Source organism: Lagopus muta, chromosome 22 (genome assembly GCF_023343835.1).
Source record: "Lagopus muta isolate bLagMut1 chromosome 22, bLagMut1 primary, whole genome shotgun sequence".
In the NCBI taxonomy this organism is placed as follows: Eukaryota; Metazoa; Chordata; class Aves; order Galliformes; family Phasianidae; genus Lagopus; species Lagopus muta.
Genome location: NC_064454.1, coordinates 3750670 through 3766803, shown reverse-complemented (window position 1 = coordinate 3766803; position 16134 = coordinate 3750670). Strand labels below are relative to the sequence as shown.

At 48.0% G+C, this 16134-nt stretch overlaps 1 protein-coding gene across 4 annotated transcripts in view; it reads left to right on the top strand.

Annotated features, from left to right (window-relative positions):
* ARHGEF12 (Rho guanine nucleotide exchange factor 12) overlaps window positions 1-16134 on the top strand; it is a 66855-nt gene that overhangs the window by 7528 nt on the left and 43193 nt on the right. The gene's annotated exons all lie outside the window — the stretch shown is intronic.

Here is a 16134-nt window from a genome sequence, read left to right as displayed (position 1 = left end):
AAAGTCAGGGGAACCGTGATAGGAAGAAGAGGAATGAATTAGTGTGATGTGAACTGATGGGCAGCGGTGTGACGAGGAGAAGAGTTCTTAGACAGCTGAGAGGTCTTGGGGCTGGCAGTGTGCTGCCGCTGCCTGCTGACACACAGCAATAGGCTGTGGTTTGCCCTGCGCAGTCCCTGCGGTTTCGGCTGCCGGAAGTGGTTGGTGTGGGTGCAGATGAGATCTGAGCAAAGCAGCACTGCGTCGTTCTGGCTGATGGAGGTGGTATGGGGACACAGCGGGAAGAGCCGTCTGCAGTTGTTGTGGGGTCATCTTTGTTTCTGTCCGTGTGCATTAGAAGGATGGGGTGCAGTCTGCAGGTGCTGGTAACACCGCAGCAGCTTTCCCTATGAGATGCAGAACCTGCAGCAGCAAAGGGAAGCACCTGGAGGTGCTGCAGGAAGGGGCGCTTTGCTCTGTGTCCACCCCAAGGCAGATGCCCAGCTGCAATAACCCCTCCTCAGCAGCAGCCCTTTGCAGAGTGCTGGATAGCCCCAAGTTTTACACTCTCTCAAGTTCTTTCTGTACAGTGTTCAGCTCACTCGTGCTGTGGAAATAAACCAACCGTAATACATCCAAAACACAACCCCCCAAAAAGAGCAGGCATGCTCTTCATGCTTTTCTGTTCATCCAGTGGGAAGATGGAGGAATGCTGGTGCTCGCTTTAAACTCTGGAATTTTGTTTACTTTGGATGTTATCCAGTGCAACTTCAGCTGTATGTATGGCATAGCAAACCTTGACCTCTCCCTTTTCCTCTTAGTAGGCTTATTATCAGGTTTTGCACTCATCTGAGATGTTAGCTGTGTGTTTTGGTGCCTGCACCTGTTCTGTAGTGCTTTTGACTCCCACTCTGGAGCTGAGTCTGTGGCTGCATTCTGCCAGCAGTAACCCAGCTGGTTCAGGCCAGGAAAACACTTCTCTCAGCAGCTTGCAGTCAGGGAGTTGTTGCTGCTCTGGGCTTGGTGCAGCGTGATGCAGGGGATTCCCACTGCCCTGGGCTGCTCACACACAGCTGTGCTGCAGTTCTGGGCCTGGGACAGTCTGCAGAACCTGCTCCTTTTCAATGTGAGCATTGGGCTGCAGCTTCCCTCACCTGCTCCCTCCCACAGCATTGATGCTCTTGGCTCAGGAAATGGCTGCAGAAGCAGGGGGCATGCCCAGCTTGTGGGGTGCAGCAGGGCTGGGGAGGAGGGTGTGTGGAGCATGCTTGGATGCAACACGGAGGGAGCTGTGCTGTCTGTAAGCATGGGTGGCCTTAGATGGAGCTGATAAGAGGAGCAAGCATGATGCTTCTATAGGTAAGCTGCACGCATTTGTTGCTTAAATGGAAATGATTCTTTTATATGTATATATATATGAACAAACGTTATCTGAGAAGCAGCTGCAGTTATTGTGTTGGAATCAACTTTCCTGTTGTCCCTGCAGAGCTGAGAGCTCCTGCAGGGCTGCAGCAGTGCCCAGTTTGAGGTGGAGATGGAGAAATGATCCGGTTACGCTGTGAGCCTCACCTCTGGGGGGAGACGTCCATAGCAGTGATGCTGCATGAGCAGCCCTGCTCTGGGATTTCAAAGCAAGAGGCAAACACGTGCTCTTATGGTTCCAATGTCCAAGCCCTTCATTTTCTTCCTGGCCCCCTGCATGGCATGCTTGGGGCAGGGTGAGCCCTGTGAATAGCCCTGGAAAACATGGTTCATTATGTGCTGCCTGGAGGGCAGAAGGGGAATTGTCAATAGGACGGGCTCTGAAATAAAATGAGTTCTGGGGGAGCTCGGGCAAAATGAGCCAGAGCTCACAGACAGTGTCTGGAATAGCATGAGCTCTGAGCATCAGTGGTTGTATATCCCTTGTGGTGCTGAAGCAATGGGAGTGAAGTAGGTTCCAGTGCACTCGAGGAATGGATCTGTACGTTTTCAGAGCCTGGGGCTGTGAATGCAGGTACTGATGGTGTGGGTTCGGTTGTTTCCTGCTGTCAGACATGGGGAGCACAGGGCTGCTGACGTGAGCACCATAGTGCTGAGTGCTGTTGTGTGAGACTGACGCTTTGACACTGTTTGTATCCTTTAATTTTGGGGTTGTATTGTAGTGTAAAGGCAGAGAGGGATGAGAGCTGCATTGCTGTGAAACGAAACTGCAGAAACCTTTGGAAAGAATGAGTCAAGCTCTTTTTCTTCCTGGTTCTTGATATGCAGTTTATTAGGCCTCGAAGTATTTATTGCTGCAACCTTCCTGCTCTAGAGCACACCGTGGCTGGGTGCTATGGGCTGCTGCAGCCACGCTCTTGGATTGGGTTTTGCTCTCATTGGATCATAACACACCCACTGTGAATGGAGCAGACCCAGCCTTAGAAAATGGAGTGTCCCTGCTCTTGTTTCTCTCTCTTAGCAAAATGTGAACTGTAGAATAACCTCTTCGTCTCTCCCTGTAGGTTGGTGTGCTGCTTTGGCACTGCTTCACATTGGGATTTGGTGACTGGCGTAACTTGTGCATTTTGGAGCTGTTTTTCAGCCACCATTGCAGGCTGATGGGAATTGGTTAAATGCACTTCAGTGGCAGGATAAGCAGAAATTGTTTATATACGCTGTTCTAAGATGTTGAGTGGCTTCTAAAATTGCTCATGGTAAAAGATCAAGGAAGGAAACTGTGTGACCTTTAAATGAAGCTCCATATAGCCCGTTTTCCTATGCCAGAAGTCAGCGCAGACAATGAGAGATGGAGGGAATTGGGGCTCATGCTCATGAAGTGCTTTTTGCTTTTGCAGATAGGTGTTTTTTTTGTGTGTGTTAATTTTCCTCACAGATTTGGCAGACTTGACAGCTGCCTGTGAGCCTTGTTTGCTTTGTATCAGTTCTGAGCTTGGGTCTTGCCTGGTGTCCTGTGGGTGCCCTGGGCTCCGTGCTGCGAGTCCTGAAGCTACACACACAACATAAGGGCATCTGCTGGGGCTTCCCATCCTGCGGCCAGGCCCCTAAAAGCTTTCAGGCAATTGTGCCAAACTGCTCTGAATCCTGAAAGCTTGCAGATCTTTTGGCTTTATTGCCCATTGCCGGCTTTCAGTTGCATCATATATGCTAAGTATCCATGGCTTGTTTTCTGCCCTGTATGGATTTCAGATGGAAGGCTGCTCAAACAATCCGGGGTGTGCTTGTCCTTCAGTGATTGTTGGCCTGTTCTCTTGCTGCAGAAACAATTTCCTGTTTCTCTACCTCAGTTTCCTATTTTTCAAACCGAGTTACAGTAATTGAAGGCATGTTCCTAAGGAGCTGAAACAACGCAAGGTTTGCATGTGGGAAGCGGTTGCTTTGTGGAGTTATTGCTTTACCTGCTGTAAGCTCTCCTGAAATTGCTCTGCGTGGCAGAAATTCCTGGGGGGAGCTTCTGTATGTCTGACTTCCACTGCCTGTTTTGCTATATGCTGTGCTGCAGAAATGCGTTCTGAACTTCTTTGTTCTTCCAGCCGGAACCGCAGAGCTGGGCCAGAAGAAACCAAAGAGATGCGTTGGCTGTAAGCTGCAACAGCTTTGGGAGGTGGGGGGTTGAGCTCAGTCCTGGGGGAGCTGAAGGGCAGAGGTGCTTTGTGTGCTCCAATGCAGCTCCTGTGACACGGCAGCTTCTCAGCTCTTTGCATTCTGGAGAGCAGCGTGCTATTTTTGTGCTGGGGAGCACACAGCTGTTTCTCAGATGCATGCAGGCGGCGCAGGTGATCTGGTTGGGCTCTGTATTATTGCAGTGTGCTGCTGAAACGTGTGAGGTTTCTTGCATACCTATCCTTCCACATTTACTCTCTCAAAATAAGAAAAAAGACAAGCCATACTGAATAGTCATTTGCAAGTTCCTGTTTATTTAAGGTGGGAAGAGATGCTTCATGTAAAAAGACAGAGAAACTGACATCCTGAGCCCATAATGGGCTCAGGGTGCAGAAGGCTTGCTGCTGCTGCACGCCTTTAGCCCCTGAGACCACAACTGATGTGCAGGGTGATGAATACCCTGAACTGAAGTGCAGGGCGGTTCTTGCAGCTGCTCAGCACTCTGTGGAAGCTGAGAGCTGCTCCTGGTGGCAGTTTGTCACAGGGATGTGGGCTCCATCCGTCTGTCCATCCATCCATCCTCTGGGGACCGCTTCGCTTCCGCTGGATGGAGCTCTGGGAAGCGGATCTTTTCCCATGTCTGGCTCTTTATTGGGGTAAAGGTCTGTGAATTCTGCATAAATATTTACCGTATCCCATCCTAACCAGCTGAGAGCTGCTAATGCTGTTAGTTAACAACAAGAAGAGCTTTGCTTATTTTGTTTGCGGGTGTGTGGCTTGTACGTGGGCAAGAGGAAATGTGTTCCTTAATCGATAGAGTGTGAGCGAAGGAATAGGGGCTGAAGTTGGGGTTATTTGACAAAGAACAGTGGAACAGAAATAGGAAGATCCTGGAATGTTAAACCTGGAATGCGAAGGCGGCGTGCTGTGGAAGCACTGAAATAACTTCAGTGTCTTAATGTTTTATTATATGGGTTAAGTGAGCATCTGCTGTTCTTTCCTGTGTTCTTAGGAGGTGTTTGGCTGTTGTTTTTATTTAATGGTGTGGGAGGTACCATCGCCATTCCCTGTTTTCTCTTTCCTCTGCCATCTGGGACTGTAGAAACTCAGGTTAACATAGAGCAGGGACCCATGTTTCCAGCCCTAGCCATAGCCTTGCTGTCTCTCTGCTTGCTTTTTTGGTCCAAGACTTATTTATTTTTTTTCCAGATTGTTTTCTTCTTATGTCCTGTGGCTGAGAGAGTATGGAGGGAAGGAAATCTGGGAAATCAGAGTAGGAAGCGAGATAGAAGCTTCCATTCCTGAGCCTTTCTTGTTTTTACACCATTTCCTGGCAGCTGCGTTGGGTTGTACTTGAAAGGAATGCATTGTGTTGCTTTTCCCCAAAATCTGCAGATAAAACATCAATCAAAATTAATAGTCTAAAATTATAAGCCAGACAGTGCAGCCGGCAGTGAAGCCTTTGCCTGCAGTGATCCTACTTGGGTCATAATCCTGTGTTAGAATCCGTCGTTAACATGCCCACCTTTATTGGGAGTGAATAGGAGCTCAAGTGCCAATGGGAAATAAATGATATTTCCATGTGTCGATGCCAGGGAGGGAGTTCTGATGCTTCAAGGGCCTGGAAACGTCCCCTCTGAGGTGAAGGCACAGCCCTGCAGTGTATCCAAATACTCCCTGCAGATCTGAAAAGCGAGCTCAGGCAGGGGAATGAGTGCATGAGCAGAAGCAGGGAGCAGACAGGGGCAGGAATTGCTGTCTTTGGCTTCCTGTCTGCTGCGTAATTGCAGCCGTGGTGCAGCTGTGGCTTTGAGGTTCTGTTTGGTACCGGCAGGCATTGCGTGGGGCAGCACAGGAGGGACGTTTTGGTTCACAGGATCTGAAGGATTGTTGTTAATACAGTGATTTACTGCGGATCGATCCTTATAACAGTGATAAGGGGGTTGAGTTGCGTTAGGAAACAGCAATTGAAACCGCCGAAGGTGGGATGGGAAATAAAACAAGACAAATGGTTTTGTGGCAGAGGGTACCCCAGGAATGTCATGTGTGAGCACTGTGCTGCCTGGGGCACGGCTGCAACCTTGGGAAGATTTACATTAATCAAACACAAACGGACAGCGTAGCGTGAAGAAATTTCTATCCCGCTAGCAGCGCTCACAAACTTCATTAGCTTATTGGGGCAGAAAAAGAAAACAGCCCCTTCCCCCTGCCATCCTTTTGCCCAGGGCTCAGCCAGCCTGCTGCCCCTTGCTCTGACCTCTGGGCTCCTTTCCTGGGCTGGCAGCAGGCGTGCTTCCCTTCTCACCCATGTATGTGTATATATGCACGCAGCTATATCTACATACACGTGCACATCAAAGCATATGTAAATACACAACAGTGGATACGTGTGGCATGTATACAGGCTGTCTATCTCCAATGCACACAGCTCTGTAAGGGTGGATGCTGCTGGAGGAGGAGGGGTTTGTTCCATCCCAGCAACGGAGCAATTGAGCAATGCTGCTGGAGGATATGTGAGCATGGAAGGAATCGGAGAGCTCGCAGGAGGAGAGGTGTATGGGGAGGGCTGGGTGGCAGCGTGCTCCCCCTGGACGTGGGCCTTTGGGATCTCCCTGTGCTCTGAGCCTGGCTGGTGAACCAGGTAACGTGGAGTCTTTGTTCCTTTTCACATGAATGTGCTGGAAGATGAGGGAATAGTTCCTTGAATGCAGAGGAGAGAGGAAGAATTTTTCTTTAAATGTGCTGGAAGAAGAAGGGAAGGAAAGGTTTGGGTTTATTCTCTCGTGGGGCTTTTTGTTTTCGTTCTATTTCTAGCTGCTATGTGAACCTCAGTTCCTCTTTTATATTTTCATTGTAAAAATGGCCAATTAAATACGATGTGATGAGAATCTGTGCCTTGGTGTCTCAGCTCAGGAACAAAGGTTTGGCAGCAAGAGAGCAAGCCCTGGGTGCTGTCACCCCTCCTCTTGGATCCCAGTGCTGGATCCAAGTACCCCCCAGCCCTCTGCATCTGAGCAGAACCTCCTGGTTTTCAGTGAATGAATGTGGTTTTGATGAGCTGACATTTTATGCATGTTGATATGACATACTGGCGTTGAGGAAACCATCTTTGAGATATTTCTGTTTGTGCTGAAAATGATTTTTGCTGATCTTTTGCTATTTTGGGTTTAATTGTGTTTGTTTGTTTGTTTTGTTTTATTAATGAAGCAAACAACATTGGCAGGGAACAGTCATAATGCTGCTCTGAGCTGTGCTCTGGTGCAAAACAGAGGCTGTTAATACAGAGCCTCCTCCCCATTAGCAATAGTTTCCGTGAAGGCAGGGGTGTGAAGATGTGATGTGAAAGGGTTGGGGTTTGTTATCACTGCTGGGGGTTTTTGTTGTGGGTGGTGTGTGTATGTAATGTACGTAAATCTACAGGCAGACATTTTTATGGTGAGAAGTGCCCCAGGCAGCTCAGCTCCATGCATGGAGGGCAGCTTGCTGGCACCGGTGGCAGTGGGTGCTGGTGGTTCTGTGCCATGGGGAGGGAGGAGGCTCCCGGCTTGGTTGTGGGGTGGGGAAGGGAGGGAGCAGAGCTGATAGCAGGACGCCAGTAGCTCAGTGAGCTCTGCTGTGCTATGCCACGTCCCGAGGAGTTCCGCTGCCATCGCCTCGTGACGACCGGTGGGTTTCCTAAATCAGGGCTTTCTTCTATTTTAACAGAACCAGGAGGCAAATACTGACATGCACGCTCGGAGGCCTATTAATAGCCGTGTGTTTGACTCAGACGTTGCTCTCAGGATCTTGAGCCATTTTACAAGCTCAGTGGCTTCGCCGTTGTTTTTTTTTCCCCTTCCATTTTCTAGCTGAAGAAGCAGGGCTCGGTGGTGTCAGCGCTGCTGCCTGCTGCTCCAGCCCTTTGCAGCTGTGGGCTGCAATGCAGGGCAGGATGCAGCACCTCGGGGCACAGCGTGCTCTGGGTGTCACTGTGAATGCCATCACTTCTGCTGCTGTGAGCATGGAGTAGCTCTGCGCTGTGTGCTCTGCAGGTGAGGCCTGCGCTTCAGGGCAGGAGCACAAAGTGGGTTTGCATCTCATAGAAATCTCCTCTTTTTTCTCAGTGATGTAAATAAGATTGTAATAACGAGATTGAATTTGATTTAATCAGAGATTAATGGATGTATACAGGCTGTCTATCTCCAATGTACACAGCTCTGTAAGGGTGGATGCTGCTGGAGGAGGAGGGGTTTGTTCCATCCCAGCAACGGAGCAATTGAGCAATGCTGCTGGAGGATATGTGAGCATGGAAGGAATCGGAGAGCTCACATATAAGATTTAAATAATGAGATTAGCCTCAGTTTTGGTCAGTAGCATAGCCAGACTCTTTATAGTTCAGTTTACATCCCATGTTTTCTCTTTGTGAGTTGCGACCAACTTCTTGATATGCAGTTGAATTTTCCATGGCTGCTTTAAAACAGGAGCAATACAAGAGAGAACAGTGCTGAAGCAGGCAAAGCAAAACGTTCAATCAGTTGCATGTTTATAATTTAGTCTCGGGCAGTTTGGGCTCCTGATGTCACTCTCATTTTGTTACCCACAGTGTTTACATCTACGTTAGTAAAACTTCACCTGGAGAATGAGCTCCATTAGGAGCTATGAGGGACTGAGAGCTAGCAGTACACCATTCAGGTTCAGCAACAATGTGGTAATGATTTCTGTGCTATGGCTTTCGTTTAATGCAGCTTGTATATCCAATTTTTTCTCGCTGTATATTGGGCCACTGGGAACACTTTGCCTTTGGGCAGGTGAAGGTGTATTAGCTGTAAATTAGTTTATTGCAGCTGGCAAATACTTGGAAGCTTTGTCTGCACATCCCATGCGGAATGGGTGTAGTTTGGCCAAAGGTTCATGACTGGGTGGGAGAAGCAAAGGCTGCTTTTTGGTTGAGTGTCTGCTTAGCACAGAGCTGATAGATTCCTGGTTTTGATGAGCTGGCAGGTTTGGGGCTTGAGATGTTGGCGTAATGTTTCCAGGCAGTAAATGCCCATTATCCTTTAAAAGGAGCTGACAAGAGAATCAAAGGTAAACTTGAGTCATGTCATGGTGCTGTTTTTGGAGCTGATGTTATTCATCCTGACCTTTTATACTGTAGGAGTAACATGATGACACTACTGAATTGTACAGTAGGTCAGGCAAACTGATGCGAGCATTCCTTCTAAATACATAAATCCATCAGTGAAGGTGTTGCAGATCCATGCACAGCTGTTAATGTTTCTGATGTTTATTGCAGGTCTGTTTTAGCAGGAGTTGGGGTGTCCTAACGCTTCCTTGTGCAGCAGCTGGAAAACAAGAGCTGTTCCTTCCTGGTATCCAGAACCTGGGAGCCAGTTGTTCTTCCAGAGGTGCCGTGTTCCTGTGCCAGGCACTGTGCTCACTCACTCCCCAGAAATGCAAACTCTGGGCCAACTATTCAAATGTGGCTCTGAACCTTGCACAGAGATTTGCAAAACTTCAAGCTGGAGCATTGGAGTTAGTGCTACAGTATTTTGAAAGCTACGTCTCCAGTTGTATTGCGTGCGCTGCGTTGGTTTATTTTTCTTTTTCTGCTCCCTTTCTCACTGCTGTCTTTTGCTGGTTTTCAGAAGTGCTTCCACACCGGCCTTGCTGCTGGTTCCACGAGCAGGAGCTGGGTATGGCATTAATAGGGACCTGGGCTGCGTGCCTAATGAAATGCATTAGGGCTGGGCAGGCTGGGAGCGATCTCTGAGCCCTCTGTGTGCGTTGGAAGTCCCAAGGCGCTGCGTAGCGTTGGGTTTCCACGCTTGGTTTAGGAAAATAAAATGGTCTGAGGCAGCGCCCGTGTTCCTTTGTTTCTTCCTTTGATTTCTGCGTGCTTCTGCCCAGGGAGCTGCTCCAGACTCCGTGTAGGAGGACGGCTGGGAGGGAGGCGGGGAGCAGCGCTGCTTCCAGCTCTGAACTGCAGTTCCTGGCAGGCAGAGCAAACATTGCATTTCCCCGTCATTAGCTCCAGTTTACGGAGGCAGGTTGATGCTGAGTGCCGCAACCTGTCTGTGCAAGAACCCGTGCTGCTTTATTGCATTCCTCTGCAGCGGAGCAGGCTGTGGGCAAAGGGATTTCTAGGTGATTTTCAGGAAGGGTAAACCTGAGACAATCAGAACATCCTCTGCTGTGTTTTCTTCCCTCAAAGAGCTCACATTGCTGGGATGATATGAAAATGGGGGCAGAGAGGCTATTGGAGCTCCTCTGAGGTTGCTGTGCCTCGCTGATCTCAGCTCCCTTTCTTCCCTCAGGCAAACTTGAGCTCTGAGTATTTGCCTATAGCCTACTGAAAAATAATTACATAAGAAAAGTGGGTCAGAACTCCTGGAATCACAAGGCTTGACCTTTCTGCTAACGTGTGTAATGCAACGAGACCTTGCAGCAAATGAACAAATCACGGGCATTTCTTCTGGGCAGAGCACCAGGTTTTTGCTTATATTTTTCTTATTACATTTTTTGAAGGTCTTTTAGACAATATGTAGAAAAAATCTACATATGCTTTAGTACTTGTAGTATTTAATTCTTTTTTTTTTTTTTTTTCCATTTCAAATACATGAATTTTTCTTTTCCAGAGGTGAAAACTGACTGAATTTGGACTTGAAATCAATCAGATTGGGAAACAAGTAGGAAATCATCTGTGATGTGGCAGCCTCTATTTTTCATCAGCATCTGAAGAGTTTTTATCCCTATTCTGAGCTATGCTTTATGGCCAAACTGCATCCCTGCTGCTTGAATCTTCTGTTTAGGCTGAACCTGAAAGTGGCACTGGAGATGCTGGAGCCACTTGTGTTATTTATGCCCCCTCTCACTGCTCCCCTCTCTGCTTCTGGTTGGTCTGTCTGCTCCTGCCCAGTTGCAGGCACTCAACAATCATTGTCCTTGTGTTGGAAGGCCTGGAGATGGAAAGCTGATGCTTCCAAGCTTTGGAAGTTGGACAGGAGTGGAAGAACAGTGCTGGCTGCTGAAAATGGCTCTGTCCCCTCCCCTTTGTAGAGTTTCTGAGGGGACTGAGAGTTCTTGCAGGGTCCTGGCTGCAGCAGCAGAGCAGCACAAAAGCCACATTGAGAATGGCTGCTGGGGAAGCCCTCCTTCCTTGCCTGCCCTGTAAATGCAGCTCTTTCTCCACAGAAAGCCCTGACATCAGCTCTTGGAAAAACCCAAGTGCTTGTGTCATGGAAAATAGCTGAGGCACTTGCTTGGGCTGGGGCTGAATGACTGAACTGTGGATGAAACTTTCTAGAGATGCTTTTCTTCAACCCCTTCCAAATGTTACTGTTTGCAGAGAAATGGAAACCTTTCCATCTGAAATCTGACAGGGAAGGGATGCTGAGGATGGAGCTGCAATTGGCAATAGTATGTTCCAAGTATGCTGCTTGCCTTTTCTGTTTTCTTGTTTTGTTTTTAATTTATGTGTTTAACAGCCACTGTTGGGAGCTCTTTTCAAAGTGGATCTTGCTGCTAAGTGGCAATTCCAAGAGAGAACAGTTTTCCTATTAGATGGCCATGACTACCTGCATCATCAGGAAATTCCATGCAGCTCCTTATATGGAGGCAAATCTTGATGTTTTTGTGGGACGTTTTACAAAGAGTTCTTTTTGCATTCTGTTTTTCTTCCCCCTTTTTTTTTTTTAATTTGCTCTCTTCTCATTCTTGCTTCAAAGATCCAGTTTGCAAGGATCAACAGATCCAAAGATCTGCTGAAAGCTTTATGAAGTCTATGAGCTGATACTGCGTGCAGCAGTGTTTTTCTGCCCAACGCTGCTGCACACATTTGTATGTATGTATTTTAAAGCTCACAGAGGACGTCTCTCAGTATTGCTCTCACTAGCAATGATGGGATGCTTTTCACCATCCTCTTACACTGCTAACTTCTCATACCATCAAAGTCCTGCTGGCTTTCCAGGCTTGAGAAAAGGCATCTATTTTTTTGTTTCTCTCTTTGATTTTACTGAATTGAACTCGCCCTGGTTAAGTGCTGGACTCAGCACTTCAGGTTGCTGTGGGGCTGGTGCTTTGCATTGATCCTTACACTGATCCACCAGGAGATATGATGGTAGCTTGAATTGTTTACTCTGTTTCCTGACCTAAAAGCAAAAATGAAGGGTGCTCTCCAGTTATGCAAAGGGACTTTGGGCCATTGGTAGGCTGGAGGTACGTGCTGATGCTTTGTGAGGACCAGTCCAGCACTGAAGTCGCTGACAAAATTTAAAGGACGGGGAACAGTGTCGAGTCCCCTCAACAAATACCAGCCCTAAATTCCCCATGTTCCTGCTCAGAAGGCAGCGACTAGCTCTGCTTGCAAGCTGTTAGTAATCTAAAGCTAATAATGCCACAAACGGTTCTTCCATGAGTCATTGCGTCAGCTGTGGTTGCTGCCTCGGACTCCTACAAAAATAACATGGAAACTTTTATTGCCCAGCTCAGTTTCGCCTCCTGGTGCACTTGCTGCAAGTTCCTGGGATCTGTGTGTTGGTCCCAGGAATCCGCACCATTTGGTGCCCTCCTTCATCTGGCTGCTGCTCCATCCACACCTTGCGCTGCAAGCTGTTGTCATCAGTCTGCGCTTGGGGTTTTATTTGAGGGGAAGAATCTGGGTGGTTTTCTGAGCTTGTGTGCTGTGCTCTGGGGAAGAGATGACGCTGCTCTTTAAGTGGGTCAGTGCTGGGACCAGTGGGCTCCGTGTTGGATCAGCGCTGTCTGCAGAGGGCTGTGTGCTTGCAGCTGCAGTCTGCGGGCAGCGTGGTGAGCTGGAAGGCTTCTGCCTGTGTTTTTTCTTGGTTGCTAATAGTAGCCCACTTGCTGCATCTGTGTCTCTCTCAACCCACCTGTCATTTGCTATCTGATCAGTTCATTTTACTCAATCTGCTGTGCTGTACAGAACACACCTGCCCCCGTTTTGTTGTGGCAGAAGACTGCCTTTAGCTCTGTATTAAGGTCACATTGGTACTGCTTTTGTTCAAGTCGTGTCAGCACGCTTCTGTAATACCTTTCTCAGGGCTTTTAAGCCCAGCAAATGAGTGCCCTGGTGGCTGTGCCTAGCTGCAAACTGGGGAGATGCACAGCCTATTTGTTTCTCACTTTTTGAAAGATGTAGTTCTGGAAAATACCTGCAAAAAGGCATTTCAAACATCCACGTTTACTGTAATTTCAAGGCACTTCTTAGCCCTACTAGATTTTCACAGAAAATGTAGCATTTTTCTAGCTTCTATCAGTGCAGGTCCAACCAGGGTACAAGAAATGCAGCATGATGGATGCTGAGGGGAGCTGGGTGTGCTAGGAATAAAGGTGTGAGGCTGTCAGGCAATTTGTGTGTCATTCAGGAGTAGCTATGGGATCCATGTGGGTTTGTGTAAGCAAAAGGAAAGGAAAAGCCACCTTCCCCTCAGGAGTGCAGGCAGCAAAGCAGCTTGTTGTGTCACCAAAACCTGTGGAGGTGGTGCTGGCTGAAGGTCTCTCATTGACTAATTACTGGGTGAAACCTTCTGAAGTAGAGTGATGGAATTTTTCAATAGCCGTGGTTTGGGGCTTTTACTCTGGGGAGGTGGATAAGGCTCTAAGTCAACCTCTGGTTGTTCTCTTTCTAACTGTGTAGAAAATACGAATGAACCTGTAATTGTTTCTCATCTCTGTTGGGTTCAGGGTAGTTGGGTGACTTTGCTGTTTTTCCCAAATCTGAGATTCTGTGAGAAGGTTTGTCTGTGACAAGCAGTGCCTTATTTTAAATGAAACTAATAAAGCAGTGAAGAAGCTTCTGTTGCGACTGTTCATCTCCTAATTAAAGATGAGTTCCGTCAAGCAAGCAGTTTTTGGCTGCTCTCTTTTGTGTGGGTTTCACAATATTTCTTACTCATCTCGGCACAAGTTGTAGTAATTCATAATTCCACTGTGAAACACGCACAGGCCTCAAAATTTCAGGGATGTGAGCAGTAAAGTGCACAGAACTTCTCTGAATCTAAATATTTTTTTTCTTTGATCGCTTCTGGAGACAGCAATTAATTGAAATCTTGTAATATTTCAGAACGGGAGGAGCTGGAAGAAAAAAAAAAGCCAGCAACCCCAACATGGTTATCGGAGCGCTGTGCTATTTATGGTCAGATATATTTTCAACCTCCAGGGCTGGAATGGAATGCTTTGTGCTGCTGGAGCTGGGGAGCTTTCCTCGCTCGGGTGTGTTTGGACACAGATTTTCAAACTGTCTTTTTCTGGAAGGAAGCACGCGGGCACGGCTCCAGCACCGAGTTGTGCATCCACGTGTGAGTTGTAATGCAGTGTTTCTCGTTCTTGGTACACGTTTCTCACTGGGCTTTCTGGTAAATAGGTTTCACCAACGCAGCGTGACTAACAGGGCATACTTTGAGTAATTTGATGCATTTGAGTTACTTGAAATTATTTGACCCAGTATTTTAGAAACAGAATGTGCCTTGGCTTTTAATTGTTCCTGGTATTTGGGAGGAGAGAGCGGAGCGACGAGTTTGAAAATGCGCTGACGTTCATCAGCTATCAGACAAAATGTCTGCAGGGTTCGATCGTGGAACCCAAACGTGCCAGCAATCTGTGGGGCTGAGCCTCCAGCCGAGGGCCGCACCCTGACATTTATTTCACGTGGTGCTGAGTGAAGTGACACAGCGTTCGGTGCTGCTTTCGGATTTAACGTGAGCATGAACGCTCCCGCGGCCTACCCAGGCCTGCAGCCTGCCAGGCCCCGCGGCCTACCCGGCCTTCGTCTTTCCAGGCCCGCGGCCTACCAGGCCCTCCCCGCCGGCCTGCCCACCTCCCTCCCTCCCGCGGCTCCAGCGCTTCCGGGCAGCTCCGCCCCGCAGCGGGCTGTCGGCAGGACGGGGAGGGCCGGGCCGGGCCGGAGCCCGGGGAGGGTCGGGGCTGTGCTCACAAGGCTTGGCCTTGCTGAGGGCTGCAGCCTTAGGAGAGCTCAGAACCCACTCAGAACTCAGCTCCCGTTCTGACCCAAAGAAATCCTGAAGGCTTCCACATAAAAATAAAAGCCATCAGTGTTTTCGTTATAAATAATTAGCGCCAACAGCTTACATGCATTAAGCAGAAACATCGTGACTTCTAGACCTCAAAAATCCCCTGTTTGCGCTTCTGCTTGAGCACATTGTAAATAACTCTGAGCTGTTTGGGTAAACAGTGCGGCAATGAGCTGGTTCTGTTTTGTTTGTCAACAGCTCCTTTTGCTGCAGGAGCTGAAGCTCAGGGGTTCTGCACACTTGGTGGGGAGAGACTGCAGAATAAGCTTTTTCTCTGAAATGCTTCATCAAAATATTCTTGAGTGGCGTTAGGATGTTTTTAAGCAAACAAAAGCAAGTGCGATTGATTAAATAATAATAATAAAAAGATGTAATTCATCTTGGATGTTTTCCCCTGCCTTTGAAGGGTTATAGATCCTTTCCCTGGACTACTTGCTTTCCCTTGCTGCTGTTGGATGTAGCACTGGGTGAGCGCTGATGGTTGGACCCGATGTCTCAATGTTTTTTTCCAACCTTAACAATTCCACGATTCTTTGATCTGCTCACTGCTCAGCATTGGGTCCAAGCTGGGTGGCTGTTGTTTGCTGTGCCCTGGGTCTGCTCTGTGTGGTTGTTTCCTGGAACAGGCAGACAGAGTTGTTGGTGTCACCGTAGGGTCACTCACCTGGTGTGTCACCAGGTACTCATTTCAGTGCTGTGCCCTATTAGCAGTGTGTGCTTGGGCTCAAGCTGCCTAGTCCTAAAGCTGTACACACAGTTGTTAGCTGTTGTTAGCTGAAGTGAAGGATTAAGTTGGGTGCTTGCGCTGTGTCTGTGTGTCCAGTTATGTTTTCCAGGTAACTGGGAGGGAGTTAGCTCTGAGGCTGCTGTTTCGGGCTGTGCCACTCGATATATCGCAGGGCTTGGTGATGCACGTATGGAGAAAGGAGCTGCAAACAGGAGCATGTGGGGCAGCCTTCCTGCCTGTGCTCAGGGGATCTCTGTGGGAACGCTGCAAAGTGTCCGGCTTAGCTGAATGTGAGTTGGGAGCTGAAACTCATGAAAAGTTTTGAGAAAAACAGAGTAGAGGTTGGTGCTTTAAGCTGGGTGGCGTACTCCTCGCTCTGTCATCTGTCTGTGGTAATTCAAGGAGAACAAATTCCAGGTTTTGTAGGTCCTGCTTGTTTCATTACAGAATGCACATACACTTCTGCCTGCTTTTGCGTCTGAGCTGTTGCTTGTGTTGTTTGTGTTGCAGAAGTAACATCTGAAGTAGTTACTGTATTTCCAGCTTAACTTTGCACCATTGTCTCAAATTTGACCAATTTCATGAAAATAATTAAGACATCTTGTTAGGGAACGACTGCACGAGTTGCAGTGCTGGGCTTCATGGAACCCACATGGGAGGGAAGTAATGGAAGTATTACATCTGTAGGAGAATTTTCAGTGACAGTCTGGACCTTCTTCAGATGCTGGACAAGCAATCCATCAGCAGGCTGAAAAATTGAGTTATGTTAATTTTCATTGATGAAATTAGTGGTTCTGAGAGGAAGATGAGCTGCTA